Source organism: Hibiscus syriacus, unplaced genomic scaffold (genome assembly GCF_006381635.1).
Source record: "Hibiscus syriacus cultivar Baekdansim isolate YM2019G1 unplaced genomic scaffold, ASM638163v2 tig00116951_pilon, whole genome shotgun sequence".
Classification (NCBI taxonomy): Eukaryota; Viridiplantae; Streptophyta; class Magnoliopsida; order Malvales; family Malvaceae; genus Hibiscus; species Hibiscus syriacus.
In genome coordinates, this window is record NW_024063482.1 from 5,659,498 (window position 1) to 5,665,284 (window position 5,787).

At 38.4% G+C, this 5,787-nt stretch overlaps 1 pseudogene; it reads right to left on the minus strand.

The window, feature by feature from the left end:
* Positions 1-1,635: 1,635 nt before the first annotated feature.
* On the minus strand, positions 1,636-4,104 carry LOC120188539 (annotated as a pseudogene).
* Positions 4,105-5,787: the final 1,683 nt, after the last annotated feature.

A 5,787-nucleotide genomic window follows, 5' to 3' on the forward strand; every position in this document is an offset into this window, starting at 1 on the left:
TGCGAATTGAAATGTTACGAAATGGGATAATATTCATGTTTGGATAATAAGATTACTCTTTAGTGCGAATTTAGATAAACATTTCTGAATATCTATTATTTAATCCATATTATTTATGTGGATATATCGGATATTTAAAATATAAATTAAAAGTAAAAAAGTTAACAGATTTCTGACTTAAACGAGGATAAACTGGACACCCACGATCTCTCTCATTCATCCGCTAAACTCTTGAGATAACGTTCTCGAATAAATTATTTCACGAGATAATGCTCTCCCAAGATTAATTGTTCAAATAGGGTGAAATCTATAGTGTTGGCCGTAGGTCGTCATGCCATCCGAACGACCTACTAGGTCGCCATGTCTTCCCGACGAACTATGAGAGAGATTGCATGTGCCATGCACGTTCCAACACGTTGGACATCTGAGGCCATCCGACCGAGGGCATCCGACTGAGGCTATCTGAGCGAGCTATGCGAGGGCATTCGTGGGCAAGAGGAATCACGCGAGGAGCAGGAGGGAGTGCATGGCGACCTACAAGGTCGCCCGGAATGCATGGTGACCTATGCTTAGGGACGTGCATGGCTGGCCACGTAGTAGGTTACCCGAAAGATATAACGACCTACGACCAACACTGTAGATTTCACCCTATTTAAACAATTAATCTGGACCCAGAAGAAAGGGTGTAGCTTAAAGCAGAACTTGAGGCAGCCTTTGGTTCTTGATATTTTTTGTGCTCTTAGTGGAGTGTGTTTGGGGAGAAAGAAACTGGAGGAATCGATGGGAAAGTTTGTGGACGGTGAAATTCGGCACGTGGGTTTTTGGGTGTACTGAATGACGGTGCAACCATGCATGGACGTCGAGTCAAAGCAGTCTTCAATAATCAATATACTACTACTACTACTCTATTATTATTAAACGTGAAAAAGAAGGAAAACTGTACGTTAGATTTTGTACATTGCATGATACACGTGATTTTATATTTAAATACAAAAATATTATTTATTTGGACGGAAAGTTTTATTATTTTTTCATTTTAAAAGTTTACCTATATATATTTTAGGCAATGTCATGCTAAAAAATTAAAAAGAAAATTACGTCTCGAATAAAAATTTATAATATTTGGCATCATATTGTTCATTGATAGTATAAGATTTATACATTGCTGACGCATCAAATATTTTTCGAGCCTCTTTTTAATGTACAAATGGCATCCTAAGTGCAATTTACAAAATCTTGAATGCCAATTAGAGCCTTCCTCAGCTTCTTCAAAGTGCATAACTCTGTGCCAAAGATTTTGCATGTTCCTTTATGTCCCTAATGAATTTAAACAAAAAAAAATGAAATCATTTTTCAAGTGATAAAGAAGCTTTAGGAAAAGATTATGTTGTTGTGTCATACCTGCACCGTGGCACGGCGCAGTCGGATTCTTCGCACTTTGTCGAGTGCAGTTTCAGTATGAGCCATGTCTTCTTACAGTGTCTACAACCTCCAGCCGCCCTAATGGTGCACATTTTTTAATGGTAGAATAACTTTTTTATGAGATTGCAATTGGGGTCGGAGCAGAGTGAGCGACATCGAGCGGCATGCAGCGACAGTTCCAGCACTTCCTTTTCAATCAGATAACATTCCAGGTCAATTAACATTCATGTCGATCAACTGTTTTAAAGATGGACAGTATCTTCGTACAGATAATTTATCTGTCTTCGTGATCTCTCTGTTCTCAGCTGAAGAATCAACGTCGGAAGAATGAGGAGTCAACTTATGAATGTGCAAGGAACAACCGTCTCGTTGATGGTATGCATCACAAACAAAAAATTCAGAACAGGTCTCACAATGCCAGCACCGGTCTATTGGTGTGTCCTTGTTACAAATACAGCAGTTGGTAGTAGCAAGCAACGACTCCAGATTATGAAGGTAATATAGGATCATCATCGAGGTATGCTTGGCCCGACAAACTGTGTCGAACTGATAGTTGTTCTTCTGACAGAACAACAAAAACTTGTACCTATCTTCAAATAGACCATTATCCATGCAGACATCTTTATCATCAGTATCAGAAAGAACAACATCCACCATAATCTGGAAAAAGGATAGATATGCATAAATACTCCAACCTCTTCATAATAAAGGTAACGAAATGGTTAAAACTGCGGGAGCTAAGAACTTACCCATCGGAGTGAATGTTTTTCGCCATTCAATAAAGTGTGAGTGGAATCCTTGTAGGTTCTTTGTTTTGCATCATGGCACCTGAAAGATGACATGAAGTGTGTAGCGCAATGAATACCGAGGAGGAAATATAGTGCTAACCAGAAGACAACAAGAGAAAAATGCATAAACACTGACAAATTACCTTCCACAAAGCTGAAAGCTTTTACACAGATGGCAAGACCACTGGCATCTGTCTAATATGGCTCTGTGGCAGCATACACAGACGAACTGCAGGTGGGCGATGATGAAATCCTCCTTCATAGATAAAATATTTTGTCCCAGCTGCCAAAGAAGGAAGAAATGAAATAACATATTTAGTGACCATCATAGTTGCATTAAAAAGGAATTCAATAGAAAGATAGACTAAACAGATTCAAAATAGCATGGTTTGTAAATTTTTACCTTCTGCATCAGCAGAATATCCTTAATGGCATGACCAGATGGATTTGTGTGTCCCATGGTTTGCAATGTTCTCTTTGACACAGTTTTCATGCTCATATTTTTTGAGTCTTTCTTGATTTGTTTTATCACATCGTTGGCACCACCAGAACAATAATCACCATCAAAATATGGTAAATGAGCTGCTGTCACCTTGGTATTGTATTTCCCAGTGGAAAAAAATTGATCATACAAGTTCATCAAATCAACCACTATGCCAGATTTAGCAGCCTTTCGCAACATGGTCTTCCGCCTGCACTTGCAAAACTGCTGCTAGTCAAGATGTGTATGCAATCAAGGATACAAATACAAACAGACACAACGCAGCACGCACACAGACATATATATGAGATTAGTGTGTGTGTGAGGGAGAGGGAGAGGGGAGACATACCACTGCCGCAGCTTATTAGACTTCGGTATTTTCTGACCCTCTGGGTGGCAATACAAGATATAATCTTCTCCTTTCTTAGGTGGACAGGCCCATATGTAACAGGTTGCAAATCCCCGTTTCTTGCGGTAGTCAAGGTATCCTACCTAAAAACGGAAACAGAATACGAAAACAAGAAATGATCTCAGTGATCCAACTATAACAACCAATGAGATTTGAAAAGTGGAGCAGGAAATTATATGATATACCAATATTTCATGATAAACAACAGTTCAAAGAGCTTCTCCACTAGCAGCAGTTTCTGTTTCAGGCCTAAAATACTCAACAGAATCAAGATAGGAGATATAAACGCAGCGTTGATTTGGTCGACCGCATTCTGCGCCATATTCTTGGACATACATGATAAAAAGGCATACATCTGCCCCTTCAATATTCTGAAACAAAAGAATAACCTGAAAATGGAAAACCAATTTTCGTGGTTTAGTGAAAATGAAATAAATCTAGAGATTGGTCCCAAAAGAGGCATGTTACAATTTGGGAATACTAACTACCTTCAAAACATTTAATAATTTCCAAAAATATCTTACCTTGGACTTGTATGGAAATTCAGCAGGGTAATTCTGATCCTGAAGTATATCTAAAAGCAGCTCATTCACTTTTACATGTTTCTGAAACGATAAAACCTCCCTGACAATAAGACCTTCTGCTTCAGGAACCTATTGAACAATAGAACATATACCGTCAATGAAAAAGCTAAACTAAGTACAAATAACATTTTGAATCAAAGTCTGTCGCTACAAAAATGAGAACATTACACTGAAACGTGCTATCTTACCTCATCAATGCTCATTTCTTTAGCCCTTGCCTTCTCTTGCCTGTTTTTCTGAAGGAACCTAGACAGTCTTTGCTCTAAGTGGTCACTGAGTCTGGATAGCGGCAGATCTTTTGCACCAAGAACAGTCCTCACTGGTGGGGGCATCCGTTCTCCATTTTCAATTTCTTTTTTGCAGCATTTTGGGCAGACAAAATCTTTTCCTTATTATTTTTCTCATTAAAAAGAGCACATATCTGGTGTTGCCAACATTTACATTTATCACACTGAACCTGGTTAATGCACAACAATGAAAGCACAAACCTGGTTAATGCACTTTCTGAGAGTTGATATATGCTCCTTTATTTGCTGTGCTGTGAAATTTTCTATCAAGGACTCACCTCTGTTTTTGACTCTCAAACTTTATTTCCAATTGGTTGAAGTGATCTCTTTTATCATCTGCATTATCAGTACCATTTACGAATCTGATATCCTCTTCTTTATTATTGCCAACTAAATCAGTTTCTGCTACTTTATAACTAGCTGCAACCGCGTCTGGAGTACCAGGAAAACGCTCTGTAGCCGATATAGGATAACTATCTACCACATATTTGTCCATCTCTTCAGCACTTGAAGAATCTTCCATAAGCTTTGATAACCATTCGGTGTTCACCTCATCTGAACCCTCACCTATCTCTTTATCACCTGTGGAATCTTCTATATACTTTGGTAACAATTCGGTGTTCACCTCCATAATCTCATAATTAGAAAATTCAAGAAATTCTGGCGACTGCACCAAGGGTGGAAGGCTGGTAAAACTTGGTTGAACCTTCAATGAAGCCATTGCATAAAACGTACCATGATAAAGCAAGAAGGGAGAAGTAGGATTTTCCAGCTTCAAACGCTTTGGCAAATGTTCAATGACTTCTGAACTACCACATATGGGATGACCAGAATCTCCTTTACCCGAAACTCTTAGAAGATCTCTTTTTACATGTTCAAGATCAGGACAAAATCTATTGGCAAAAGGGAGCCGAAGAAGATGACGACGAGTTGCAGCTTGTCAATTTATGGGACAGAATGATTGATTTTGTCCAGTGAAAGGGAGCCGAGGAAGATGACCATGAGTCGCAGCTTGTTCGTTTACGGGACGGAAAGACTGATTGTGGCAGGTGAAAGGACATCTAGATTCAGGTTCTAATGGTCTTTGAAACCGCAAGTTATGAACATTAGTCGAAGCAGTCTTCCTCGGGTCTGCACCAAGCCGTACTTCAGTAACAGTAGGACAAACCGTCTTGCTCCCAACATGCACCATAGCCAAGTTGGAGAACTCCTTAATCCAGTTAGAATTCTACACAGAAAAATTATTATAAAAAGTATCAGATATTCAATCAATTTCACATTATCACAAACAAAACCTAATTGGTTATTCAACAAAATCTAGATTACACTTAACCTCTTTGTAAAGAAAATTCGATTATCGGTACATCAAAATTAATTGATACAATGAGAGCAAACCGAAACAACATAAAAACCCAATCAAAACCCTAAAAACGCCAATGATAATCAAGGTTACAAAACCCTACCTCCGCTAAACAGCTACACTTTTGAAAAAGACTCCTTGTCGGCGAAGTAAACAGAAAGAGAGTGAAACGAAGAGAGCAACTAGGAATGGTATCGAAAAACAGAAAATCGAATACATCAAGAATGATTCATAGAGCAGATAATCTCAATACTAAAGCATAAATATTTACGTTAAGTTCAGGGTTTCAGGGGTTACCTTTTTTAATATATCGCTATATAAGAAACTTGGAACGCAAGAAAGAGGCTGGGACGAAGACGGAATTTTGGCTTTTGTATTTCTTAAAATTACCCTAATGTAACCTAATCATGGCTTTGAATTCACCGACCCATAATATTATGTTAGTTTTGTATTTAT